This window comes from Mycteria americana, chromosome 2, assembly GCF_035582795.1.
Source record: "Mycteria americana isolate JAX WOST 10 ecotype Jacksonville Zoo and Gardens chromosome 2, USCA_MyAme_1.0, whole genome shotgun sequence".
Taxonomy (NCBI): Eukaryota; Metazoa; Chordata; class Aves; order Ciconiiformes; family Ciconiidae; genus Mycteria; species Mycteria americana.
Window position 1 is genome coordinate 121,878,465 of NC_134366.1, and position 27,959 is coordinate 121,906,423.

General features: G+C 38.2%; 2 long non-coding RNA genes across 2 annotated transcripts in view; one reads left to right on the forward strand and one right to left on the reverse strand.

Moving 5' to 3' along the window:
* Positions 1 to 231: 231 nt before the first annotated feature.
* Positions 232 to 27,959, forward strand: part of LOC142406751 (uncharacterized) — a 39,162-nt gene continuing 11,434 nt past the window's right edge. Inside the window, exon 1 of the long non-coding RNA XR_012774689.1 lies at positions 232 to 324. This is a non-coding gene — a long non-coding RNA (uncharacterized LOC142406751). The remainder of the gene's footprint in view (positions 325 to 27,959) is intronic.
* Positions 24,924 to 27,929, reverse strand: LOC142406750 (uncharacterized). The gene is made up of 3 exons (XR_012774688.1): positions 27,891 to 27,929; positions 25,512 to 25,600; positions 24,924 to 25,259 (listed from the first exon to the last, which is right to left on the reverse strand). It is a non-coding gene; the product is annotated as an uncharacterized LOC142406750 (long non-coding RNA).

Consider the following 27,959-nt stretch of genomic DNA (forward strand, 5'->3'; position numbering starts at 1 on the left):
ATCCTTTTCCTATGGGCTTTATATTCATGAATCAATGTTCAAGCTAAGGGTCAAGATGGTGTCCTCGCTCTTTGAAAAGTTACATTACTGACAAGTACCAGAAGAGTGTCCCATTGTATAGCAAGTGAGCTACAGAGAGAAGCTAGGATTGTATTCATTCCAAGATAGTTTCATATACAGACTTTCTTAAAATAATCTCCAATACACTTCAAATGTCACTGAGCTGAGTAACTATCAGCAAGATAAACTTCCAGAAAAACAGAAAACCCAGCCAGACAAAGAGCCAAGTCAAAATCTCCAGGAACGTGAAGCTACCTCATGCAGGTACCTCTTGAATAAAAAATCTATTATCTTAACCTTGATCATGTAGAAATGCCAGTATACTATCTTCATGCTTATGCAAAGTATCAAAATGATTTATTGCCAAATGAGAGTTTTATAGTTTGCTTCATATACACTAGGCCTTCAGATTATGTACGTCCTCTGATAAACACACTGTTTTGCAAGCACTTATTCCCTGTTGTGCTATAGCTTAGCTTTGTTCTTTTACTCAGCTTGTGGATCCAGAGCCAGTCCCTCCATACCTACAGACAGGTTTTGAGAAACATGAAAACCTCTGCTGGTGCAGTCTTTCAAAGGATCCCCACTCACTTGTAAGGTTGCTATTATAAAATAAGACATAGCTTGGCCACAGCTGTTGTTACCCTGATGTGCCCTTATGCAGACAAAAGAAATAGACAAATAACTCAGGGTTATTCTGTATACCAGGAATATCTCTGCTGGACATGTAAACCAATTTGGTATCTGCTAATTGCAAATAATGTGCATCTGAGCAGTGAATGAAAACCTAAACCTAAAGTTTTGCCATGCAACTGTTTTCATGATTAGATTAGGTAGGGGAGATGCAAGCAGTAAAACACAGCTTGCATCAATGTCATTAGGGAAATAGGTTGACACATGGACAAAGAGGACCATCTCTGTGAGGTTCTGGAGATAGAGCCCTTACAGAGGAGTGGAGAAGTCCAGACTGAGCTATTTAGTCTTTTAATCTGGATATTGTAAGGATGTTCTATGCTTATTGTGGTTTGCCTCATAATGATACACTACTTTGCCATTAGGGTTATGTTTTCTATGAGCCAAACTGTCTGACATCTTCATAACTACGAAAGATGGGATCCCATTTGTAGTGGCCAGAATTTAGTTCTGTGCTTTCTTTGCGTCTGAGTGCTGAAGATAATGATGGTTTGTCTGAGGGAGAGAAACCACAAGAATAATTACGTAAGAGTGGAAAATATTCAAAATAAAAATCTTTAGAGTTTAATTTGACAATTTTGGAGTTTTAATGCCATTTACTTCTAATCTCACAGTAATGATACATTAATAGAATAACGTATATTGTTAGAATAATTTGCTTCTGTCACATCTTTTTAAGCTTTTTTTGTGTTAAAGTTTCAAATCCTAATAACATACGTAGATTTCATCATAGTCAATTAACTACCCAACAGCAGAGTATTAGAGATAATTTCTTCACGATTATTTACAGGATCATTACAAAAATGAACATAAAGTTGGTTTCAAATATCAATTTTGTAAGTCAAACCACAAAGCAGAAATTTTGTTGAGACAAAGAATAACTAATATTTGCTTTTATGAAATCTAATCACTATTAGACTCCTCAAGATGACTTGCTAATGTTTCCTTACAATCTCAAGTCTCTGTTATGAAAAATAATTTGCTACTCAAATGTCTGATGCTTTTAGCTGAAATGCAGGCTTGGTTTGTTTTCATGTGTAAGCATTTATTTTGAAGAATCAGAATGAGAATCATAGTAAAATAATAACTCAGAATATGTATATAGTATATTTTTATATATACAGTGTACTATTAAATGATGCGTGCCAGGAAAGTGCATTATCTAAAGTATTAATTTTTATCATGGTTTTAGATCAAATCTGACCCAAATGCCAATTTTTCCACAAACCAGACCTAAAACCAAGCTGTTATTCTGAAGTCTTCAACCACAACCAAAACCCCCAACTTTGTTGGTTTCCTGTACAGGATGATGGTTCAACTACAATATTTCTGGGAGTTATTTCAAACCAACTCTCATCTGATCCTATTAAATGTACTCCCAATGCATGTTCAGTTTAGTTTCATCCAAAAGGTATCTACTGTATGCTACAAGACTGCTCTGCAATGTGAACCAAAAACCATCAGTGGGGAGGAGATTCATTCCCAGAGCTGCACTCCTGACTGAATGCGGGACCTAGTTGTGGATGATAATGTGGGCAGCCTCTACATGTCCAATCCAAACTCCTTCTGCCTCCACATATGTTTTATTTTAGGCTGGGCATTTCCTTTAAGTCTGCTACTGGAAGAGGTCTGAGGAAACCAAGAGTAGTCTTCAGCCTCCTTTCTTCTCTAGTCCTCTCCCCTTCTCCCCAAGCAGAGCACCGTCACCTCTCATGTTTAAGGGCTAGTGCAAAGCCACAGCCTTCCGCCAGTTCCTCTACAGATACTAACATTAGAGAGTGGTACTGAGCTGGGGAAACCACTGGGCTTTCAGCATCATGAAAATGGTTAAAATGGTTAAAATATGGTTAAAATGGTTAAAATGTCTTTCTTTGCAGAAGGCCATGTCCCCTTTCTGCCTCCACCCCACAATCAGTTCCGATGTAATATTTTATTTATCTCAGTCACAAGATGTATCTGAACAAGAAATTAAGCCAAAGCCAGTTCTTCATTTAACTCTTACTGTAAAATGTGTCTTTTAGGCCACAGGTCTTGTTTTTGTTTTTAATTTTTTTTCCTGGATGCTATTTAACTAAATCATACATAACCTTCTTGCCTCCTGAGTCTGTTACAGATGATTGGTTTACTTTGTGCGACAAACAGATTTGCCTCAGCACAGATTTCTCAGCTTTGTTCTGCTGAAGAATCTCTTTATTGTCAAAAAGGTATACCCATAAATCCCTGAGATAGGAGTGCAGTTAGTCTCATTAACTGCTGCTTTAGCGAGTGAACTTTATTAGCACCATATCTGCTACAGGATATTCACTGAACTCAAGGACTCTGGTAGCTGAAAACTGATCTGCTGCTGCTTCCATCACAAGGATTTTGTGCTTGGTTTGTAGCTTCCATTTCATTTGTTTTATGTCTAAATACTCACCTTCAGGGAAAGCAAAAAAACCCCAAACACTCAAGAATAAGCCAGCAAAATGTTCACTTGCACTAATAAATTCTCAGTTTAGAGGATCAAAAGATTTCATTCACCCAAAAATATTTAGTTCCAAAAAATGTTCAGTGCAGGTGGGTTTTCTTAAACCCTGGACAGCCACAAGCTGCAGTCTCAGTTCCACTCTTTTGCTGTTTCTCAAATATAAACATAGTTTAAGATATATTTATTCCTTTACTCAAGGAGAAATTCTGCATCATATATCTACACTGAAAAATACAGTAGTAGAGAGGGCTAAATACACTTTCTTCTAATGTTTAGAAGAATTTTATCTCTAGCAGGATGCCATTCCTGGGACATGAGGTCACAAAGAAACCAGCAATAAATACTAGATGAGAAGACAGTGCTTTGTTTCTTACTGCTAAGTAGGTCTTGGTTCCAGCCATTTAGACCACAATAAGCTTTCACTGGCAGTTTCTTTCTTTCACCTATGAGAGAAGATTATGTTAAGGTGCTTGTACAGAAGACTTTAAAAAAAAAAAAAAAAAGACTAGTACATTTGGGATGTCTTCCTAACTGCTTTTCCCTAAAGACATTTGCATTACTTTGCCTTCACAAAACTAAGATCAGCGGTGAAATTAAGAAAAGGAAAGACGTTTTTCTATGTGTTCCTTGCTTAGGCTTTGAATCAGATCTATTAACGAATACTGAAACTGAACTTCCACCAAAATCAGGGGACCAATAATTGAGGAAATTGCAAGTTCTTCAGTAACCAGTTGTTACCAAAGTTGTAAATCTGAGCAGTGACCAGCTGTAACTACATACAGTCCACCCTCAAACAGACAGGCGATAGAGTCCAAAGCAGCAGAAAAAGCAGCCATAGAAAGAAGTCCTTCCACATGCACAGGCCATCCTTTAACGCTGAACTGAATCCAAGGCATGCTGTAGTATACTTATTTGTAAAGTAGGAGGTTCCCAAGTTCAAAGCTAACCTTCCAAAACTTTGCTCATTTAAATGTGCAGAAAAAGAGAATCTTATTACTGTGCTATTAAATATTAATGGGCACTTTCAAAGATCCAGAATTTTTAGTCAAGATGAACACGACTCACCCTTTTGCCTGAGCCCTCTTTAATATTTTTCTGCCACTTTGGCATTATCACACAGTACAACATTTTACAGATAATCACTGTGCACTCCTGGGGAAAAATATACATATTATTCACAGGAAACTTTTGTAATATGGAAATATTTATTTCTTGATGTGGTTTACTTCAATCCTTTTTAAGATGTTGCTGATGATTCTGGAAAATTTTAGCAGCATTTCCCCCTTCGTGCCTCTTTCTGACAACAGCTGAGTCAACTGTCATATGCTTTGTTAAGTCACAAACTAACTGTTATGATTTCTCCATGACATTTATTTTAGCTTTAAAAGAGTGTTTCTTCAGAAAGTTAAAATCGTCCCCTCCAGACTTGACAGCATACCCCAGAAGGCTTCTACATTGAGCTAAGCAATCTGAGTATTTCTGAAATACTGAGGGAGCCTTGCCAATTCTTACTCTCTGACTCTGTCATAGACAGACTCAACTCTTGTTTAAACATAAAACCCTTGTTTGTAAAACTGGAAAAAAAAAAAAATCCAGAAGCTCCTCCTTTCTTATTGGAATCATTCATTCACTCATTTAGTTTAACAGTTCACAGCACAAAAACTGTCTTTTGGGCAAAACAGAGTAATATCCATGAAAATGAATATAATTCTGACTGGCTATGTATGAGTTTAAAATACAAATTTAAATTTCCCCATGAAGATATATAATCAGGGATAATGGCATAAGAAGCATCCAAGACTATCTTCTAAGAGTGAATAGTGAATTGTAGTGCTGGAAAGAACCTTCAGATGTTATGAAATCCATCCAGAGGGACTATCTTTTATCTGATAAATGTCTGGTACTAAAACCCCTTACTATATGGAAGATTTCAGAATTGCCTTAATGTGTTCCAGGGCTTAACTGTCCTTTAAATTAGAAATGTATCTTATTTCACTCAAGCCCATTGCTTCTTATTCTGTTCCCCATGGACAATGGAGAACAGATTGTTTCCCTTTTTGCAGCAGACATTTATAGATTTGAAGACTACTATGTGTTCTACCTTAGTCTTATTCTAAAGTATATAAACTTTTTGAGCCTTTTCCTTTAGAAACTCTTAACATTTTAGGTCATTCTCCTTTGGAGTCTCTGCAATTGGTTCATGATTATCTTGAATGACAGTGCTGGAAATTAGACAAGGCTACAGCTGAGCCACTACCTTTATGCAAGGATTCAAATATCCAATATGTGACACTTGTGTTTACACATCACAGTATATTGTGTTTATGCTTTTAATTCAAGCATCCTTTGGGCTCCCTTTCTCCTACTCTGCCACCCTCCTTTCCCTCAGGCTCTGGCTAAGGTCCCTGGAGCTGCTTCAGGTTGTTGCAGTAGACCCACAGTAGGTGTTATGAGAAAGTAGAGACTGCCCAAACATAACAGGCAATCTTTTTGGCTCCTCACCAAGTGACAAGTATTTGGGGAAGAGGCCTTGGAGGTCATTGCTACACACTCACAGCGAAGTTTCTCCTCCTGAAGATATAATCATTAGATATTTAATTGAGCTTTTTTTAAGGCTTGGTTTGTAGTACCAAAATGATGTAAAAGAGCTGAATTATACCGCAAAATTAAATCACCCTGCCCCATCCACTGCCACATACCTGTCAATAAAGTGTCATCTTAAATAATTTTTCATATATCATGAAGAAAATAATTCTATTAACTTGTTGGAAAATTTTCAGAAAATCATTAAAAACAACTTCATTATGGATATCCACCTTTTGGAATGCAGCTTAACTTTTCTCCTGTTGAGTCTTTAAGTCACTTTCTTTGTTACGCACTTGCAGACATTTCACCTTGTATTAAACAGTACAAACTTCTTTCTGCAGTTCAACAGAGAACTTCTTTTGTTTCTTCATGTGTTTCTATAATTAGGTTAAATGTGGATGATTCATTATCAAGGCCATGCTTCCAAATTCTTCAATAGTACCTCATCAACAGCAAACCAATAAAATGCAACAGCTATATGCATAAACTATCTCAAGGTCTTCTGATGCTTCCTTCTGCACATCTCAGCACGTTGGCCTGGCAAGACAGCTCTATCCCCTCAGTTTGTATGTAACACACTAAAAGAGAGTTTTCACCTGTGAAAAAAAAAATTTGAGTACTGTGTTACAGTACTCAAAAGGAAAAAAATGAGAAAGTTTTCCTTCAAGATACCCACTTGCCCGATACCAGCAGCTCTTCCACTAATCCTTTAATTTGCTAAGCAGATGGCTTGAAGTACAGATGTAGTAGAATCCCCTCTCTTGGCATTGCAAAAGAAAAGGAAACAGATTCAGAAAGTACCAGTGGCAGAATATTATCTTGATTTTATTTTTACTCCCTTAGCCCAATATGGAGACCCAAATTTTCCTCTCACAGTAGCTGAGTCCAGTTGCAATGTGTCATGTAAAGCAAATACAAGTAAATCTTGGGTAGTCCACTCATGCTGATCACTGTGCTGCCGTGGTAGGTTGCCACTTGCACTTCAGTGAGCTGGTTGAGGCATAGCTAGTTTAAAATGTAATGTACCTTTCCAATAAATTAAATTGCACTTCCCTACTAGTGATTGCAATGTAACTAGCCTCAAATACACTCTTTTCTAGCCATCCACACAACAGAAATTTGTGTACACTCTGCCAGCTCACTTTTCAATTACGGAAATGTACTTTTCTTGCCGTGACAAATGTAATCTGATCTTGCTGTTATCCATTTAGTACATGGCTGGAAATAGCACCTTCACAATCCACTCCTTTGGCCATGCTTCCTCCTACTTTTTTCCTTTCTCCTACTTGTTAGGGATATTTCCTACTGGCCCCCGTTGCCATGTGGACTCTAACACCTAAAAGCACCTGATGCAGAATAGGAAATAGAGCCTCTTTTAAGTCAGTTAGCAATAGATACATTCCTCCAACGGCTTTTTAACATCTCATATACAATTGCTTTCCCAGGTAGGACTAGTCCCTCTGCTCTGTGTTCGCAGAGATACTGGTGCCACGGGTTATGGCTCTGTGATGGGGCTCCTATATGTTATGGGGCACCCTCCTCCCCACATGATGGCTGTGACTACCAGCTAACTGTGACGTGTAAGGAAGCAAAGGCCACCCCAGAGAATCACATCACCGTTCGCTTAGGTTTTGTGCACTTGATTCACCGGGGATGTATCAGCATTTCCATGATTACTTTTAAAAGGTTATATAATTAATTCAGAAACTTTTTAATGGGGACATGTGGTTCTAGCCAGGAAGTAATTGCTTTTCCCCAATCAAGTTTTTCCTTAAGTGTGTATTTTAAGTGACATAAAAGTAAGATCAATTACTATACTATATTGGCTTTGGACACATTTTTCAGATTTCTAATGGCTTTAAACTAAGAATCTGTCTTTGGCAAGTGATTAATCAATTATATTTGAAAACTAAATCTGTCAAGATAATGAAGTTCAGAATTAACTGCTGAACATAAACAATACTTTTGTATGCAATTTTCATAATTTTTAAAATTCTGGATAGTAGTATAATTACAGAATACAATCTAGGTTCCAAGGGAGTTATTTTCATTAAATAAAAAAAAAATTTTTTAGGAATTCTGTACAGAGTCAAACCACGGTCCAAAATGGTCTGATTCCTATAACACTGTTGTGGGTTAACCCTGGCAGGCAGCTAAGCCCCACACAGCCGCTCGCTTACTCTCCTACAGTGGGATGGGGGAGAAAATAGGAAGGGTAAAAATGAGAAAACTTGTGGGTTGAGATAAAGACAGTTTAATAGGGAAAGCAAAAGCTGCACTCACAAGCAAAGCAAAACAAGGAATTCATTCACTACTGCCCGTTGGTGGGCAGATGTTCAGCCATCTCCAGGAAAGCAGGGCTCCATTATGCATAAGAGTGACTTGGGAAGACAAACGCCATCACTCCAAATGTGTCCCCCCCTTCCTTCCCCCCCCTTCCTTCCCCTTTCCCCAGCTTTATATGCTGAGCATGACATCATATGGCATGGAATGTCCCTTTGGGCAGTTGGGGTCAGCTGTCCCAGCTGTGTCCCCTCCCAGCTTCTTGTGCCCCCCCAGCCGACTCACTGGTAGGGGAGGGTGAGAAACGGAGAAGGCCTTGATGCTATGTAAACACTGCTCAGCAACTGCTAAAACATCAACGCTGTTTTGGTCACAAATCCAAAACATAGCACTGTACATGAGCTACTATGAAGAAAATTAACTCTATCCCAGCCAAAACCAGTAAAAACACTAAAAGTTTTGTAAAAGCTAAATAAAAATAAAAGGAGAGTGGGGGAAAGGGGAAAGCCTGATGACTAAGAAGTTTCCTTTCTCCTCCTTCTTGTTAGGGATATTTCCTGGTGGCTTCCATTGTTATGTGGAGTCTATCACCTAAAAGCACTCAGATGCAGAAAATTGTCTTTCATGTCTAGCAATAGAAAGCAAGTCAGTCATGATTTGCATGTGCATATCTCTCCCCCCACACTGAAGCAGAGTGAAGGAGGTAATTAACAAAAACCTTCTAGGTGACTTCTTGAAGCTGTCTGCACCAACTACCGTGGTGGATGATGTGTTTAACTGAATATACCCTGGTACACACAGTGGATGAACTACTTTTCACAAAAGCACTTTTAATCCTTGGATTAATTTCAACTTGTTCTCTTTTTTCTATAGCTTAAAAAATAGAAATACATATTTCCTAGTGGATTTTCCTCTGGCTCCTCCTGGTCCAAGATGTTTCACTAACTTATAGGTGTAGCACAGTTTTATTGATTTACTTCCTGATCATTGCTATAACCAATCTTACACATGAAAAGTGACAGAACCCAGTGAATGAAGAGTAGCACATGTGGCTACTGTTGGATGTCTAGGTGTCTTAGAAGGGGACAGATCAAGAGCTAACAGCCCCCATTTTCCCATTACTTACTGAGTAAGTTGAGATGAACACCTCAGATACAGACACCTCCATTTCAGAAATTCAAACTGGGTCACAAGAATAAGAAGATTTTAATAAAGCCCGATGTGTTTCTGATTTGAATCTCTCCTATCCAGACAGAAAGAGTAACTAAGGGGGCAATTATCTCAGTATTCCTTTAAGGTTATTGTTTTGATGCGGTACAAGACAATCTGGCAATCTTTTTCTTACATTCAGCCTTAGGAAACCACAGAGGAACACATTTACTTACCTTGTTTTGAGTGAAAAGGAGGAGCCATTTATTTCTAAACAGTTTCTACAGAGATCAAGGATAGACTCAACTTTAGCTTCATCTACAAATCACACTGACAGTCAGTATCCCACAGACAAACACTTCCCCACTCTAGTGGCAAATTGGTAAATAATCACCTCTCCAACCTCCTTTCACCTTGCCGCTCTCTTCTCTATTGTTGGGTAGGGATGAAGATAAACTGGCTGCTTCCCAGCAGAAAAGGGACCTATCAGTCAGAACTGACTGGGAGGACCATCATCTTGGCTACCTAAGGAAGAAATTTTCCTCTCTGCCCGGATATTTGAAAAGAGCCTGTCTGTCTGGATAGTTACCGCAGTTCCGGATGTAATCAAGAGTACCAGCATAAGGGTGACTAACTGATGATGGTTTTCAATGTGAGTTACAGAAACAATGCAGCATTACTTCTGTACTTTTGAAATTAAAATCCATCTCTTGTTGAAGTCAACAGAAGTCATACACTTATCATTCTGCTCAGAAAACTTGTTCCTCTGAGTCATCTAGTAAGATTACTAAGCATTGCACATTATGAATTCTCTTTTCAAAGAGAAAACATATACTTGACAAGTATATGTTTCAATATATTTCATTGATAAATATTTATAGACGTTTATAAAAAAGTGTACATTAGCTGCCATATTTTTCAGCATATTTAAAAGAATATGTATCTCACTATCTTACGAATACATTACCATATGTTTTATTTCTGCAAGTATCCAGATGCTCTCTTCCTGCAGAATAGCAAGTACATTCATTAGAGAATTCTTCTTCTTAATAACTCTGATTCTTTTTCTTTCAGTTATCTAATTCTTTACACCTGCCATCCTCCCCTCTTACTGATTGGCTTGATATGGTAATTAAAGCTTTGAAAAAATGCTTAAATTTAGAAGTGCATGCAGCCTTTTTTGAATATAAAAAGTGTATTTCTCTTTTTGGAACCTACATGTCTAACACCTATACCACCCAATATATATAGTGAACTATGAAACAGTGTTATTATTATAATAGTGGGCATGTCTGCAATAACTGATGCAGAAAACATTGTAAATCAGCTTCCATTTTAACTCTCAGGCTTTTACTCAGAACCATCTGAAAAATATCTTTCTTTGGATGGAGATCAAAGGTGTGACACCTGTTCATAAAACTGTTTCAACAAGATTTCATTGTCAGGATTCAAGTGTACTCTAGATAGGTCCAGACCCTCTATTCTTTGGTACTCAAGATGCATCCTAATGAAATATTCTTCTCTCACTGGATCAGAAGTTATAAAGATTACACCAAACATCCTTTGGCACCTGTCAAAAAAATCCAAGGAGAGTTTTACTTTTATAGTTCTCCAAATACTGTTTTTAATACTTCACAAATGTGAAGTGGATAGAATCATCTACTAGCCAAGGTATTACAGGTATTCAGGGTAGTCTGGATACCATACAATTGTCATTTTTTCTGTGCACCCCAAAGTTTCAGTAGATGCCAGCATGTTTGTCCTGTATTCCTAAATCAAAACAACCTTTGGTCCACAGTGTTTCAGAGAAGACTTCAGTTATATTCTGAGGTATTTATTTTTCTTCTAGTTTTAGTTTTCCATGCTCAGTCACTTCAGAATAGAATATTATTAATGTAGCCTGTATTCTGAAGGCATGTCTGTAGTACAGAATGATAGATGGCAACATGCAGGAAAACAAGAACAAGATTACAGAAATCCATCCAAAGAGGTGGGTGATGACTTTGTTAGTGTTCATGTTGCGAAGAGAAATCTCCCTGAAATATTTTATTTTCCCACTTAGGTATCTAAGTGAACTTGTACCATACAATGAACCCCCTGACAGTCAGAGTATGAAGCATCCTGGTGATGAATCCAACTCTCCTTGCTGCGGGGAAGAATGAGGGGACAGATGAGGAAGCATAGTGAAGGTTTAAATACTTCAGATGTTACAAGGTCATTTCTCTAATGAGCCATGCTAGGGTTTACCCACCACCTACCTCAGAAGAACTTCTGGAGCCCATGAGCTCCGTCATACCTCTCCCTCACCAGTTAATGGCCAGAGGAAATAGAGACTATGATTATCATTTACCCGCTCAGACTCATACATGTCCTGATGAAGGGGGTGAGAAGTGTCTGGAATCAAGGGACATCCTCCTCCCCTCTCCAGACCTAAACCATGTTGTGCGCTTGTTCCTTTAGTGGTTCAATCACTGCCTTCATGCTCCTTTGACAAAGGAACTAATCTACTCTGTTTTTAAAGTGAGTTTCTTAGCCATGCCCAGTCAGTGGGCTATTGAGATAGACTACTCCAAGAGGCCGTGTTGGATAGTTTAAAGTAGCAGCAGTGGAGAGCTGTTCTAGGACATGAAGAAGCATCTTCTCCTGGTTGTAATAAGGATCTGTTAAGAAGCTGGATGGTGACACTTTTTTATTAGCTTTCAGTTAATTTTGGACTGAGTAATGATTTTTAAAGATGTAAAATCTTACGTGTCTGGACAAAACATGCGACTTGTCTCACAGTTACCGGGAGAAGGAAAAATTCATCACTTCAGATTAGGCCAAGGGAAGCATATGTGGTATGAAGCGCAGTCTGTTGCATTGAATTCTTCAGGGATGTGCAAATAGGACCATGTTCAGTTCAAAGAGAAGTGGCAGCAAACAGATTGTTATCTTCCATTGTGTATTAGGCACAAGCATATCAGCTAAAATACCTCTTACCTATGTGTCATCATGACAGAGATTTATGTTAATGATTTCAAAGATTAGATCTTTAGTTACCATGTGACATTTATTAAATGGGGACAATATAAACCACACTTTTACCTGTTTCGATTTAGAGGCATAGACAACCAGAAGGCATTCCCATTTCTTGTCCTAGGTGTCCCTTGACTAATTCCAAGCATGCAAGCGTACAACAGATAATTACTTTCAGATAGTAATCAGTAAGTAGTTTACCGATACTCAGAAGAAGAGCTGAAAATTCAGCAGGAGAAATATGTTCTCCCATCAAAATGCTTTCCAATTCATCATTGTTAAGGGGGAAAAAAAAGGTCTTGAAAAAAACCTGCATGTCAACAACTTTCAGTAAGGATATTTAGAGTATAATGTTAGGTGCCTCTTTTTCTATATCGGATGGGTTATAGGTCAAGCAGTCTACTTGTCCTAATTGTGTGTAGGTCTAGAATACGATTACAGATATTGTTTCAATGGGATAACCTAGCAATTACCAATACGCAAACTAACTATTTATAAAATAATCTATAGCAATGCTGCACACCTTTTATATTTTTTCTTCATATTCTGTAGTGGACCATTGTGTCAGAGCTCTTTTCAAACTGCTTGTGTCACCCTGAGGGTACTTGCAAAGGACCATATTTATCTGGAATGTTCTTTCTTGTGATCTATTTATATTATATACTATAATGATACATACATTACTACATGTATTACTACATATGTTAATACCTAATAATACAATATATTGTCCAGTGCCTTGCTAGTTTGGAAGCTCTCCAATAAAATTCTGTGCTCACACTATGTGGATCAAGAGCTGGACACACTATATGGTGCCATGCTTTCCAGCTGTGGAACAGGAACCTCTCCCAAAAAGCTTGTTTCTATCAACACATATTTCTAGGTTGATATGAGATTCAAATTTTTTGAAAGAGTTGCTATGCTGATTAGAAGGGAAATTTAATAGCTTTGTACCTTGTAAATTTACAATCCTTTGTAAATGTAAAGGATTATAGAATGAAGATGTGGCAGAAGAAAACAGAGATTGTGTTCCTTCTGGGTATTACCCACCAAACATGAGCAGAGCTATACTTGAAATGAGGAATTGAAGTTGAAACTTCAATTCTTGAAACATTGGAACACCCCTTTTTTGCTGAACTCTCTTGATATCATGACCTCATTCTCTTCTTTTATTCCCATCCTACTTGTCTGTTTAGCTTTCATGCTATCTGGGAGATGGATAGTAAGTACCTTGAGGAAGGGACAGGTTTTTTATTACGTTTCTGAAAAGCTGCTCATGTACTTCAGTTCTGAGTTTATATTCTTAGGCACTATCATAACACTTAATAATGGCAACATTTATCAATGAAGTGATGCAAAGGTGACCTATTTTAAAATAAATATTTCTCTAGCACATATTCACTCTGGGAGTTTGTCCCTTTGTATCTCTTTGTTATTTCCTTAGCCTAATTTCCATATTCTGTGTATTTTGACTACTGAAGCATTTAAGATTAAGAAAAAAACAATTCCACTACATTATTTGGCTTTTTTTCCTACAAAATTTATGTTTATAGAAATCCACATAAGAGATTCCAAAGTATATTTAGCTAGGAATAGAGATGGGCACCTGAGTATTTTTTCCTGTCCTGTGTAACTAACGTTCTAGTAGCCTGTTATACATATTCTCATGATTATTTTCTTTTAGTCACAATTTTCATATTTAGCTTGTCAATGCTGTATTTCACATTTCCAAGCTTTTTTAGAATCCATCTTGCAATCATGTCTTGATGTTATTAAAACTTTTCTAATTTTTTGTTCTAATGTTGTGCTTATAGCCTGGGTTAATACACTATTCCACAGATACCTGTGTATTTAACAGATCTTTCATAGGCTTCTATAAACTCACTGGAGCATATCCTTAATTTAGAAACAACTAACTGGTGTGAACAGAAATGATTGGACTTTGAGTCAAAAACAGTTTGTTCTTGATTCAAGTCCATCCAATAATCCATTTGATTAATTCTCAGAATTTTTCAAAGTCAACAGGCTGCTAAGTGCTTGACTTCTTACTGGGAATGAAACTATTTCATTGACAGTCTGAACTTGATGCTCGGAAAAAAATGTGTTCATGAAAAAACATTGTGCAGCATTGAGCTGGAATGAAAAGAAACCTCTTCTGATCAGTTTGCAGTGCTTCTAACGCTGACCAAAGGATGGAAGCAGGATTCCTTAAACACCCTCAGATGTGATGATACTTTGTCAAATTAAGAACTGTACTAGTTAGAAAATACTTTATACGATAACAATATTAATCTAAACAATACATAAGGAAAAGAAAAAAAATCTGAACAGTATCGTCTGATTTGACATATAAATTAAAGATTTAGGGTTGTGTTTTTTTGTAAAGATTTTCCTGTATCAACACCACATTTGAGAATAAGCTTCTTATAAGAAACTGTGAGCACCAGTGTCAAGAATCTGAGAACCTGGACAGTGGGGCACTTGTTTTTTTGTTTTTGTTTTGGGGTTTTTTTTTCAGTTTTGGTGTTCACAAAAGTTTTAATTTTAGAGAAACACAGAATTTTAAAATGCTGCATACAGTATGTCACAGACAGGGTAAACCCTTTGCCTTGGGGATGTTAGAATGGGGAAGCCAAAAATTAGCCTCCACCTCCTTTCTTATATAACTTCTTTTCCTTCCACCCTTGTCTCCTCTCTCCCTGGCTGCTCCATCTGAAGTTGCCTCCTGATCTCTCTATTCCCCCACATTCTTGAGTGGGACTGCACATAGGTTTAAGGATCACTTCCTGATATTCACTAACAAGGGGAATGTTTTAAAATAACATGCTTTTAAAATAACACATATAAACTGCATCTCACATAATGCATCCTTCTTCAAAAGTACCAGTCCCTGACAATGAATTAAGCTGTACCTGCGAAGAACCAACACAACACTGGGGGCAGAAATAGGGAACATTAGAGGCAGGGGGCTATTATGGGAGCAGGATACATGAGCAGGGAAGTTATTATAACAGTGCTGATGCTAGAGTAAAAAGGCAGATAGTAAAATGCCTTTTTACTCTAGCATCTACTTGCTTCTACTGGGCTAGAGTTTCCTGCTCAGGTATCTAATCAACTCTACTATTGAATTCCTTTTCTTACTTATAAAAAACAACAAGAAGTTATATTGGTGAATAGCCTATATTTCCCTGCTTTTGTTTAAATGATTGCCTAGAAACAGGATATGAGACTCTATGAGTGGCCAAGGGGATCAGGAAGTGAAGTTTGTCCTAAGTATTTTGTACTGTAGGAAGCAATGAAGGACAACAATAAAAAGACGGTTAAATAAAAAGGGCAAACTCTTTCATAGCGCTAAAAGTTTCCATGAAAACACAGGATGATATATCTCTGAGACCACCAGTTGAGACACTAACATAAGAACTAGATCACTATGATATGGATCTTGGTAGGTCTAACATGAGAAATATACTATCTATCTCATTTATGATACCTTTGTATCTGCTAGAATCCCCTACTATACAAACAATCCTCTTTTCAGGAGGAAGAGAGGAAAAATAGATTTGTGCCAGGGTGCTATTAAACTCTAAAATTTAAGAGGTGCTGACATGTTCTTCACTGCCAGCAAAAGGAATAACTGTAGCCAATGAAATAACATAATGAATTTAATTATGGAATTAAAACTGTAAAAAAAAAATAAAATCTGTGGTCAGTATTAGTGATCCACTTTTCTTTGTATTAATTAATTTGCATATTCATGATGGAAATGTAATGCTGCTGACCAGTCTGCTTGAACATAACATTCCCTTAATACTTTTATTTATTTTTCTATTTTTAATGTTGATGCTTTTGATAACTGCCTAACATCCAACTCATCAGTAAATTGGCTGAGATATGAAGAGGCCCTGTAGCCTCAGCTTCTGAAGCTGAGAACTAGGTCAAGTATTGCAGTAAATGCTGTGTCTGGATGAAATAATAGACATCAAAAAATTAATCTACATCCAAACTATGTTGATATAATGTTTCTGATAGTCCCTAATTAACCAGACCACTCCTACACATCTTCTTGAAATAGTCTTCTCAAGATGCTAATTAACAAGCACAAATCTCCTCTGATATGCAGTAGAAACTTTTAACAAAATATGTCTCTCCCATGAAACCTGAGCATTACACAGATATGTGGCAGACTGGTCTTACTCAAAAAAGACGATTCAGTGTAGATCTGAAAGAGGTGTTTTTCTGTTTCATTATCAACAGATCATTAGCAAACCCTGGGTCAGATTCTGATACCCTTACTTCTGTGGAGTAACACTGTATATCATTTCTACTATATCTAAAAGAAACCCTTCTGAATTCAAACAAAAACACTGGTGGATAAAGGTATATCTTATCAGAGTGAGAACATCAGACTCTGATCTATATTTACTAAGGTCGAGATGGTGATAACTTGCTTCCCTGTTGCTACTCTGAACATGTTCGTAAACACAGGCTCACAGTTAGCTGACGTACTAAATGAACAGACTCCCTTTAGAAACACTGGACCCCATTCTGATGCCTGTTTCACCAGCTGATGGCCAGAAGGAAGGTGAGTGAGATGTGATCCAGCGTTTTGCATTACTCACACGGAGCCTCCAGATGAGGACCATACCTGCGAATGCCTGGGCTGGGAAAGGTGTGAACCTTGCTTCATGGGCCACTGCAGCTGGTGTGTGCTGCACCTGCAGCAGGTTCAGGTAGAGCCCACCAGAACAGCATGAAATCATTTCCAGCAGCAGCAACAAGGTACCAGAGGGGTCTCACCAACTACTGGTACTCCAAAGGGTGAGGATGCTGCTCCCATGACGTCTGTGTGCAGGGGAAAGCTGTGCCATCCTCACTAAGCCCAGTCCCAGTGGCGAAGTGATACCTCATTCCCTGGCAGAAGCTTACCTCCAGGGCAGAACGTGTGCCTAGGCCTTGTCTACCTAGGCTTTTGCATCATCATCGTCATCATCATCATCATTATTATTATTATTATTATTATTATTATTATTATTATTATCATCAATAACGACAATAACCAGTAATAACAATATTAATACTAATGAAAAATAGTAAAATTTACCATTCATATAAAAACAGCTGCACTGAATCAGACCAAAGGTCCATTTACCTTCATGCCCTTTCCCTGACAATGACCCGTGCAAAAACTTGAAGGTATATAATTGCTAGGACACATGCAATAGATGTAAAGCTTGCTAGGAGCTACTCCAGCTCATTCCAGCTGGGAACTGGCCCACTATTTCTAAGCAGCCCACTGCAGACCTCCATTCTCTCCATGTGAAACCTCACTGCCTACTGAGTGCACTGTTTACATCTGGATGCAAATATGCAACTGAATATTGCATATAAAATTCAACAAAAGGCATCATCCGTAATTAATAAATTTCTGACACCTATGCAGCCTTTTTCATTTTTCTTTTCATGAAACTTCTGACCTTACTCTGTTTGGTTAAAGGATATGAGGCCTGTGTAATAGACTTTGCCTTTAAGGCAAGAAAGAGCTTTGGGTTGTACTAAGTTTCCTTGCAAGTGTAAGATGTTGAAAATCAAACAAATTCTTTACAGGGCTCAAATGTCAAATCACTACTCACAAATCAGCATTACCCTTGGTTTTCCAAAAGTCAGTGATGAGATCCAGTGAACACCTATAATCGTAACCTCCATCAAGAGGATTTTTGATACAGGAAAGGGCAGGGTAGCACCACACACAAAGCTGCTTACTACAGGCAGAAATGTTACTTAAGTATGTGCAAGTAAATACTTGCACAAACAATTCACAGGTAATGTCCTAGATATCATAGGATTCTGTCACAGTACTGACATTTATTCTTAGGTATGACCATGAATATTTCAAGACCAAGCAGATTAAAACCCGTCTTAACTAATTATACTGAGCTGTTTACTACTAAAATCTCTGCTCAAAGCTGTGTTTTCCATACTGTTTTGGTACAGGATATACTAAATATTTTTAATCAACCAAATCAATAGATATATAGCATGCGTTCAACTAAACTATCTGACGTCTTTGAGAAAAGCTAGTAATCGAGCGGAATTAATATAATGAATTGTCATTGCTATTAAAGTAGCTGCAAACAAATTTGCCAGTGATTCATTCATGCTCAGGAAAACAGGCTGAGTTTGAAAACAATAAAAAAGTTTATTATTCATGAAAACTTCATAGAAGTTAACTCAAGCACCCCCCCAATTCAAACATACATTTGTCCTCATCTCACCTCTGAATCATCTGTTCAATCTGCCCTTTCTCCATCATGCTGTGCTGAACTGATTGCTTCAGTCATATGAGACAGCGAACTGGGAGATGGAAATGTCTTTGCACAATACTCTGGCCTGCTCCCATTCAGAAACAGTTAAATAAAAATTATATGAAAGTGTGTCAGCCTCCAGGATATAAATAGAGGAAGATTTTCTTTCTGTGAGCTGGGCTTACAAATAGGAATCAAAGAAGAGTTATTTGGAAGGAAAAATGTACTTTTTAATCTAATAGTGCAGGGTCTTGATTCAACAAACAGCCCTGTATGTACTTCATGTTATGCTTGCTTTGAATAACAGGTGGAATCAGGGTTTCTGCACACAGTATCAAACGAGGTAGTCCTTTTGCACACCCATGCCGTTTTCATTGCCCTTTCAAAACAGCTACTTCACATTGTTGCAAGCTCCCAACAAGACTTTGCTTCTCCACCTGACCTCAGGCAATTCCTACAGCTACTTTGGGCTTAGTTGTACTTCCTGGAAATCACTCAGAAGTGCTTGATTCTTGTTTTTCAAAAGACCTCAAGTAGTGCCAGAAGGGTCTGTCAGGGCACTAATAGTTTAACTAGATTGATGCAAAGACACCTGTGAAAAAAAATAAAGATCATGCTTGTAAGTGGTTTGTTTTTTTTTTTTTAAAAAAAAGCTGGTACATAATTCCCTGAATACATGAAAGAAAATGCTGTTATCCAGTATGTCAAATATGGAGATGAAACTCAGTGGCCTTGTATATAAAACTTTTGTCCTTGATATATGCTGAAGTTACATACATTCATAACCTATCAGTATAACACACACATAGGATGGGACACCATGAGAATGGCAAGAGAGAGGGACAAAAGGCTTCAAAATTATTTTGATAGCTACTTAACGTTTAGGGTTTTCTATACTTTTGGAGGGAAGGGACATTGCAAGAGCAAAGCATCAGCATGTCCTCAGCCATCAGGCTGTTCTGCAGCCGAGTCTCTGGTGGGTGCCAACTGTGGAAAGAAATTTCACAGTCCCCGTCAGATATGTTTCTCCTTTGCTCCAGGGACACAACTACATGTGAACGATCACAGCACAGGCTCTTGAAACCCTCAGTTGGGAGACTGTCCTTGGTGCTCAGAAGTATCTTGTTTAATGGCTGGGCGAAGGCCTTCCAGGTCTGCAAGGAAAACGTGCCCCAGGGAGTCTTCTCCTTGTCTGCCCCGCATCCATCAGAGGGAGGAAGAGCCACCAGTCATAGCGGCTTGGCCTGGGCTCAGCAGCACATCCTGGGTGGAGAAGGCAAGAGGTGGGGTCTGGCAGGGGAAGTGCTAGAGGCTCCTGCAGATCCCTCCCACCCTCACCATCAAAATGTCCCAGGACATTTTGCTGTGGGAAGGAGAGTCTGTTGTGAGTCAGTCTTTGTGTCTTACATCTTCTATCAAAGTCCTGAAAAAAACCTCCTGCTGAATCTCTGTGCCATACTTTACATTTTTCTCTTTTAATAGGTTTATTTAGGCTACCAAAAAGGTATCGTAAATAAATTATATTGGTATCCTCTTGAGAGATTTGCAAGGCCAGAAACAAGACGAACTACTTACTGCTTCTTTATTTTTCAGTTATCTGGAGACAAAATGACCTTTTAGAGTAAATGGGGCTGGAATACGGTACAGGTCTGCTGATATTGTTCAATTTTTTATAAGCAGGAATTCATCTGCTTCCTCCTAGTCAGGATAATAGAGACCAGTTCCACAAAAACGGCGTTTCAGTCATACAAAAGTTGTGCTTCCAGAGGGAATCCCTGAAGAATGTGGCAAAAAGCACCTTTAGAGCACCTTGGGAGGTAGACGGTGGTTGGGATAAAGGTGTAAGGGTGTCTCCCAGCATGGATGTCTCTCAGGCTATTCAGCAGCTATCCTGTAAGGAAAAAAGGAAAAAAACCCACCATACCAAATATGGATATTCTCAAAATCCAACCATTTCAGGGGGTATATAGCTTGCATTTCTCCTTCATAACTATTGGTATGACAAAGGTCTAGTTATTCAAGTATCCCCCAGGAACTGTGTCATGGTTTAACCCCAGTTAGCAACCAAGCACCACACAGCCACTTGCTCACCCTCCGCCCCAGTGGGATGGGGAAGGGAATCTGAAGACCAAAAGTAAGAAAACTTGTGGGTTGAGATAAGAACAGTTTAATAATTGAAATTATTATTATTATTATTATTATTAATAATAATAATAATAATAAATTGTAATGAAAAGGAAAAGAATGAGAGAGAGAGAGAGGAACAAAACCCAGGGGAAAAAAACGAGTGATGCAACTACTCACCAAATGACACCCAGCCAGTCCCCAAGCAGCAACCACTGCCCCCTGGCCAACTCCCCCCAGTTTCTATACTGGACATGACGTCATATGGCATGGAATGTCCCTCTGGGCAGTTGGGGTCAGCTGTCCTGGCTGTGCCCCCTCCCAGCTTCTTGTGCGCCTGGCAGAGCATGGGAAGCTGAAAAGTCCTTGACCAGTGTAAGCACTGCTTAGCAACAACTAAAACATCAGTGTGTTACCAATGTTATTCTCATACTAAATGCAAAACACAACACTGTATCAGCTACTAGAAAGAAAATTAACTCTATCCCAGCCAAAACCAGGACAAACTGGATGAGAGTCGTTATCCCTCCCAGCTGGGGATTTAATAATTTTGAGATTAGCTTGGGTTTGTTCCTTTTTTTCAAGTATTTTACAGTCTTTAGTTCTAGATAATTGTTCCTCAGGTCAATTATAGAAAACTGCACAGCCTGGACCCCCAAAGTAGTGAAAACTCAAGATCTTAAATTAAATCTACACCAAGTGAGAGGCCTCAGCTCCTTGAAAAGTAACATCACAGTTGCTTCTTTCGTGTTGTTTTTATCAAATCGGCATTTAGGGACTGAAACAATATTTAGCACATTTTACACTAATATATTTGACTTTGGTGATGGAATTGACAATTGCTGAAGCAAGCACCTCCAAATTCCAAGCAATTTCTATTTAAAGTAAGATTTTTTTTTTTTTTTTTACTTGTAGCTGATAAATTCCTATTCATGCCACATGTGGGCATGTGACAATGCTGAAGAAACAAATTCTAGAGCACGAAAGCAAGTGGGTGTGATGGGCTTATAGAATCTGCTTGGCATACAAGTCAAAAAACCACCACAAATGGTCATGAATTTGATAGCTGTTAAACTATGATGAAATTTTACTTTTATCTCATAAAATTTAGGAGTAGCTTCTATACCATAGAGGCAAACATAAATACAGAATTATGAGTGTTGAGAACCCATGCAGAGCAGGTACTAGGCACTGGATCTCTAATGAAGTATTATGCCTATTGATGAATCTTAGTGGAAAAACAGAAATATTATTATAACTGTTTTTGCTTTTTAGTATTACATTCCATGAAAAACACACTCCTGCTATATAGCAAATTTCCATTCAGCTGGAGGATTTATAACAATTAATGCAGCAGCAAGATTAAAAATTCACTATGAAGATTAAATGATAGTACTAAGCAGCAATTGTTTGAGTGTTAATTTGCTTTTTTAGCTTCATACAGACTCAAATATAGGTAATTTCAATGTCCTATGCCAGAAAAACAAAAACAATGATGATCCTTTATATCTCCTATAATTTCCAAAACATAGTGTTAGAATGTAAATGTTACTAAAAACTTGTTAGCCTGTAAAAAATTATTTATTTCTCTCTTTCTCTTCATAACTATAAATAGAAATAAAATACCTGTGGCAAATATATCTGGTGTGGTGCATATTTTTGCTGAGTTCATCAGCTGGCTGCAAGATACATATTATCATGAAAACACATTACTATTCCCAGTCCACTAACTGAGACTTCTGAACACAGATTACCAGGGACATGGTTTCTATTCTTAGTTTTGTTTATTTGGAGAGTTGTTTGATGAAAACAGGTAACAGTTTCTGATATAAATAGTGTTATAGGCCAAGAAGGAAAAAACCCAACAACAACAACAACAACAACAACAAAAACAAACAGAAAAATACGGAGTTCAGAACTGATGATAAATTTAAAAGAATCCCATATGCTTTAGTGAATATACATTTACAGGCAAAGTACCTGTAATGCTTTAATTTAAGACGCAGGTATAGGTGGCACTTCAGTGGTCTACAGACAAAGAAAGAAAAGAGGACACTTAATTTTTCTTAAGTCTATTCCAGAATATTTGTTCAAATGCATTGATAGAGTGACTAAAGTAGGTGTGCATAAACATTTCAGTGCATCATTTGACCTTTTATTAGCACATCGTTTATTGCACTTCTGGATGACAACGCCTCAGGTAAGTCAGAGCTACCTTCCTATTCCCTGTGGGATAGCTGGACCACCTTGTAAAACTTCAAAATGATCGTTGAAAAACGAGTAAAGAATGTGAGAAATGGAATGCACTGATAAAAACTGAAACTTGCACATACATAAACTGCAGTGTGACAAATAGCAGGAATAAATCAGGCTTTAGCTTGAAGCAAATTAGTTTCTTTGCATCACAGAATCAAAAAGGAACTAGGAAAAAGTTGTCTTTGCTTAGATTTGAGTAATACCATAGGAATAGTTCAACCTACCCAGACAGTAGTGGTATCCTAAATAATTGGAAAAGGTTGAAGTGCTGATTTAACAAGTTAACATAAGGAAACACTTAAGTACATATCTAGCTGTAATGAAGTTGTTTAATTAAGCTCCCAATAAAAATGAATATATGTGGCTGTAGAACATTTTAGAGCAGAGAATCTTTTAAGTTACAGACATCTTATATATTTAAAAGGTAGGGAAATGTTTAAGGGACTTCTGTAATGAAGAAAAATAATTACTTAAGGGGAAAAATACATTGTGGATTAGATTTTAGGTCCAGGCACAATAAGACCTTTACTGAATCCTGTCTCTATGTGTTCTATATCCAGAACAATTCATTTGTTTCTTACAATTTAATCCTGAGAGGAAAAGGCAGGCATATTGACTTTTCGTATGCAACTAAATTAAGTTTGTGAATGCATATTTACTTTTCAACAGCGACTATTCAGAGATACATTCAGAGAGTTTCAGCTGAAAAGTGACACCAACTTTCTAGTAGTTCTTGAGCGGTGTTCTTCTGGCAGACTTCTGTTTGTGACCAGAGGATAAGGTAGAGGACGCAAAGTGTCGCAGACAAAACTCTGCTTAGTCTCAGAATTCAGAAAAGATTTCACCTTACCGCCTGGAGACAGTTTTATTATTTTCCACTCATATTTGAGAGGAAATATAATACCAGAGAGACGACACATGACGTGTGCCAGTCTGCTTGACATGAAGGAGGAATGCCTACTTGCAGGGCTTAACTGGCCCTATTGCATGTTGTCCCTGTGAAGGAAGAAGCCTGGGGTCAGAGAACGCGACTGTAGGGCACGACTGTAGGTGGGGAAAGCAGGTAATATGGCTTGAATGAGAAAAGGGCTGCAAGTTACCCTGCAATATTTGTTGATAGCAAAGTTGTAAATTTGGACTCCCGGTTGCCATGGTTACAAACAGACTTTTGTACTGACCAGTAACAAAAAAGTGCCCTCCAGTTATTTGTTGCCTGTTTCACACGTTGCCCGCTTTTCACAATGATTTATTCCAATTGCTTAACACTTCCCATAGAAATATTCATCACCTTCTGGGGCTCAGTTTTTCATTCTTCCCCAGCTTCCACTAATAATTCAGGACATTGAAGAATGGGAACCAGTCGTAATGTTTTAACTTTTGGTTTCCACAGCAATTGCCTGGATGTTAACAGGTTAACTTTGCACAAAATCTAGGGATTATTAAGACAGGGTTTCAGCCATACCAAGACATATGAGAATATTTTCATGACTTTTTTTTTTCCTTTTATCCCAATACATAAATATTTTTAAATAATCATTAGCAAATTAAGCTCCTCCTCCACTTTTTCAGAACTGTTTGTCAGCCTCAGTGCCTACTGCAGAGCACACAGACAAGACTGGAAACTAAAGTGAGAGCTGACTTAACCATTTCCAGTTCCCAAAATTAAAAACATGCAAAAGCATAAACTAGGAGAAGTAATTTAAACTTTAATTATTCCTATAGCCATTGTAATAATCTACTGTATGTAATATTATCTAGGAAAGAGTACCACAGGGTCCACATCATAACTTTAAGCATGTAGGAAGGATATAAGCTTTTCCACTACAAGAGAGAAGTGGCTTTTGGGCCCTAACCTGGTCCCTGGACTGAACATTTCCCTAGACTGCAGAAATCCTGTGGCTGTAGGGTTGTCCTCTGTGCACTGGTACAGTTTGAGGAAGAAAAGGATACCCTGACATTCAGTATCCAAACTTTTAGTGAGCCTTTTATTGTACTGAGTGACTAAAGCTACAGAAACCATCAAGGTAACATCAGGTCAACTTCAAGCTGTGACCACCTCAGATGACCAAACTGTGTGTCTTCCCGTGAGTGTACCACGTCCCAGGAGAGAATGACTGGCTAAGGTACTTCCTCGCCGTTTCTCCAGATGCAATGCCGCTTTGTCAAAAAGAGACTTCTGGCACTGAGAGAGTCAGGGAGAGTTATTTGATGTCCTCAACATGTTGTCAGCATGTGTATCTTCACTCACAACCCTTCAGTAGCACTCAGCATGCAATCTACTATCCTTGATTGTCTCTCGACTTCAGCAGTTGAACATCTGTCAACTGGGGAGAACAGCATTTTTAAAGTTAATCTGTGTTTGCACAACCTCTACAGAAGCTGTTTATCAAAGCTTATTAGATGCTTGAATTGCTTAGGCTGTCGTATGTTTTTTATTTTTCTTTAATTATAAGCAATACAGCAAGTAATTTTTTTAGCAGACAGAAGTCCCCTCTGTATTATTACAGTTTTATGATAGATACAATAGTAAGTCTCAGTAATTTGATGGTGCCCTTCCACACTTTTTAAACCCTTACCTTCACAGCAGGTTGATATTTTCATGAAACACAGTCTTTCCGTCTCTGTTCCTTCAGGTCACTGTTTCCCTCGCAGATAATCCTCCTTGCTGGTGTGGAAGAGCACAGTATGTTAAAGCTATCACTCTTGTTGGAAGAGATCACAGAAGAGTTACTGTGCCCCATGGGCCCCTGGCAGAAGTTCTGGGTGAATTAGCAGAGTGCTCTTTGGTGGGAAACGTGAGGATGTCCGTTCACTGCAGCATTCATTGCACACGCAGTAAGGTGAGGTGGTAAGGTGATAAGGTGGTAAGGTGATAAGGTGGTAAGGTTCAGGCGGTCAGGTGAAATCTTTTCTGAATTCTGAGACTAGCCTGTGGTTAAGCAGTTGCACCAGTCCGGACAGGGAAAGGGATTTTTGACCCAGTCTTTTGGGGAATAAGTGGTCACTATAGGGGGAAACATGAAGCAAAGCCTTTCCAGTCATACATGAAAGGACATCATCAAAGGGAAAACTCTAGTTTTCCAGTTTGTGCTCGCTCAATATCAGTTTACACCTGTAATTATTCACTGGTGTCTTTTGCACAGATCGGAGTTGTCATGCAGTGTTCTGGATTCCTTTTTCACTTTCTTAGCATCCTGTTCTCCTTTCGCCATAGTCTCAACTTCCCTGCCAAATACATTTCCTTAAGGTCATCACTTCTGCAAGGGTTTTTTTGTTCTGGCAAGTTTTCTGTCATGATCCTTATGCCCTTCCTTTGAGCATCTCACTTGTTGAGCATCGATTCATTTGTCTGAATTGCAAACAAAGTGATTACCCCAGAAAAGAGAAATGGCTTTAGTATTGTCAAGGCTGGCTGGGAAAGTAAATGTCAGGAAGCTCACAGGACTCCTATGAAACCTCAACTAGATTTTAAAGCTGTTATTTTAGTAGGGAACAATGTCAATATTGCTGCCTGCTCTGTCCAAGGAACAAGTTTCACCATTGGAGCAGTGGGCAGCAGACAGGCAAATGACTAACAATTTTGTGACACCCTGTATTACAAAAATCAAATCTGCTGTTTGCCACATAGCTTTTTGAGGTGGCTCCAGAAAACTAGCCAAGTTTTTCAGAGGTGATCAGGAATTCTCTGTGTCTCATTCTGGACATCTGCTGCTTCAAATACCTTGCTTGGTCCATTTTTCAGTCAGTACTTGGCACTTTCTGAAAATGGGGTTGTTTAGTCAATTTTTAAAATCTTGACCAAAGCAGCTTTGATTGATCAAAAAGGTCGTGTGCTATTAATGCATGACGATGTGTATTCCCAGTTTTTCAGACTGGATTCTGAAGTAGAAAGAACATTAAAATAAGTAATTCATAGTTCCTTTTGCAAGAGCGGTGGGATTTAGGAGGTTCTACTCACTTTTGTCCAGACATTCACAAAATGCCAGTGTCTACCCAATCCTGTCCTCCCAGAGGGTGGGGGTTATTGAGATATTTCTGCCCATCTTCTTATAATACAGGTAGAATAACAAGTTATCAGGAGCAAAGCTGAGTTGTGAAGTTGCTGCCACAATTCTCCAGTACATACTGGTAAACAAAAGGCTGCTGTCCCTTAATGAAGTATGTACAAAGTGCCTTGCATTTACCACAAGTGTGTGAAAATATCACAAGATACACGTGAAATTACCAGGGAGTATCTTACATGCTTGCAAGTTCACATTCCACTCAACTTCTTGATTATCATAGCCGGACCCACATGAAAATTTAGTATTGCTTTCCCAAGGGAAATGATTGTCAGTGTGATGCTGTCCCTGTATTTCGTGTGAGTTAACACTGTTATCTTCTGATAGCTAAATGATTAACTCATGTCATTGGTATGCTGCTTGTCTGGGCTGGCTGACCTTTAAAATAATAACTAGAAATTAAAACCCACTCCTTAGAAATACAAGTCACACTGCAACTAGGAAATGAGTTGAAGCAATTTATACATATGGCAGGAGGTGACATACGTGTTCCTGCTACAGACTTCCCAAAACATTTCAGAGAAACCTGAGTGGCCTTTTTGAATCATTTCCCTGCACATTTTTTCCTGTCTTGGTGCTAATCAGCACACCTTTCACTGTGCAAGGAACAGCGGAAAGCAAAGGTAGAAGCATGGGAACAGCAAAAAAAAAAAAAAAGGAGCAATGTTTAGTAACATAAACCATGAAAAAATTACAGCTGTAGTGAGGCAGAGAAGCCTCAGATTTTATAAGAATTTGAAGTGTTTCTTTGTTTGGGAAATCTAAGGCTGCTGTATATTTGAAGAGCTGAGAAAAAGAGAACAGTTCAAATGAGGGAAGGCTGAAAGACAATGTCAGGAATAGTGAATAGAAGAAAATTATACATGCCAAGTTTTGTACAACTCGAAGACTTACCTTAACAACTTTCATTTTCAATCAATCTCAAATCTTAAATGAAAAAAAAAGGGAATGTTAATACAATGG